The sequence below is a fragment of the Microcebus murinus genome, chromosome 11 (assembly GCF_040939455.1).
Source record: "Microcebus murinus isolate Inina chromosome 11, M.murinus_Inina_mat1.0, whole genome shotgun sequence".
Classification (NCBI taxonomy): Eukaryota; Metazoa; Chordata; class Mammalia; order Primates; family Cheirogaleidae; genus Microcebus; species Microcebus murinus.
The window spans coordinates 50,979,885-50,981,727 of NC_134114.1; the positions used below are offsets into that span (position 1 = coordinate 50,979,885).

At 50.2% G+C, this 1,843-nt stretch overlaps 1 pseudogene; it reads left to right on the top strand.

The window, feature by feature from the left end:
* Positions 1 to 683: 683 nt before the first annotated feature.
* LOC105881983 (small ribosomal subunit protein uS5 pseudogene) lies at positions 684 to 1,419 on the top strand (annotated as a pseudogene).
* Positions 1,420 to 1,843: the final 424 nt, after the last annotated feature.

The following is a 1,843-nucleotide window of genomic DNA, read 5'->3' on the forward strand; positions in this document are numbered from 1 at the left end:
TGTGTTTCATATTTCTGTCTGCTCCAAGTGACAGCAAACTGCTTTTGATCCTCCTTTCTCCTTTCTAGGAGGGGTTGAAAGAATGCATTTTCCAACTCAGAAGGCTCAACCAAGTGCTGGGGCCAAGTTGATCTGTTGTGGTGAAAATACTGCATCTGGAGCAGCAGCTGTGGGTGAGGTTAAGACTTGGTTAAGTTTATGGCAGTTCATCCTCAACAGCATGATTCAACTGGCTTTTTCTAGGGGACAGACTGGTGAGCTAAATGGGGATATGGTAGGGACAGCATTCCAGTCCCCTTTACGTCTTTGAGGGTGGCCCCAACCTCTGCCATTCTCACTATGGCGGGATACTGCTGCTTATTTTCTTCTCAGTGGCAGAGCGGACAATTTCAAGGTTTCCATCTGAATTTTCCTAACAATGTATCAGACAAGAGACACCACACATGCTATTTTAACAGTGAGAACTGTTAAAGAATTAAGTAGTTATTTAAAAACTGGACCTTCTTCTCTGAGAAGACACCCAGTGGAGGGTAATCCTGGTGCAGTGGGAGGATCCCGAGGCCCAGTGGCTTCTGTGGAGGCTTTTGCAGTGGCATTCGGGGTGGGGGCGCTGTCATGGTGAGGCCAGGGCTGAGGCCACAGAGCTCCGGGAGGCAAGGCCAAGGACTAGGGACTAGGGGTGGATGCCCATCACCAAGTTGGGCTGCCTGGTCAAGGACACGAAGATCAAATCCCTGCAGGAGAGCTCTCTCTTCTTCCTGCCCATCAAGGAGTATAAGATCATTGACTTTTTTCCTGGGGGCATCTCTCATGGATTAGGTTTTGAAGATTACGATGGTGCAAAAGCAGACCTGCGCTGACCATTGGACCAGGTTCAAGGTGTTTGTTACCATCAGGGACTACGATGGCTATGTTGGTCTGGGTGTTAAGTGCTTCAAGGAGGTAGCCACTGCCATCCCAGGGGCCATCATCCTGGCCAAGCTCTCCATTGTCCCCGTGAGGAAAGGCTACTGAGGGACCAAGTCTGGCAAGCCCCACACTGTTCCTTGAGAGGTGACAGGCCACTGTGGCTCTGTGCTGGTATGTCTAATCCCTGCCCCTAGAGGAACTGGCATCGTCTCTGCCCCTGTGCCTAAGAGCTGCTGCTGCTGGCTCGTATTGATGGCTGCTACACCTCAGCCAGGGGCTGCACTGCCACCATGGGCAACTTCTCTAAGGCCACTTTTGACACCATCTCCAAGACCTATAGCTATCTGACTCCTGACTCCTCACCTCTGAAAAGAGACCACGTCTTTCGCCAAGTCTCCCTACCAGGAATTCACTGACCGTCTTGTCAAGACCCACACCAGAGTCTCTGCAGAGGACCCAAGCTCCAGCTGTGGCTACAACATAGCATTTTCATACAAGCAAATAAAGTGAATTAAGCCTGTTAAAAAAAGGATAAAAACCGGAAGGGCAAAGAGAGAACACTAAATTATCTCAGAGATAGAAACTGCAGATAGCAGCTACCACTCTGATGGCTGGGGGAACCAGGGAAGAAGTTGGAATTATTGATATGTAGAAGCTTGCAGAAGGAGCTGAAACTCAGACTTCTGAAAAAGAGCCACCACTCAGCTTTTGCTCATGACTCTGAGCTAGAAGGAGGGGCTTCCTGGGGATGTGATCCAGAACTCTGAGGAGGAGGCCCTGGCCAGGTGGTGCTGGTGTTTCTGGGGCCCACTCTGAGGCTGGTCCTGCAAGTGTCAAAACAACTGCAAACCAAATGCAAGCTCTGACTGCAACAAACTGTCAATGCCAAGGTGAGCAATGAGCAGCGAGACTGAGGAGATATGACAGCAGCAAG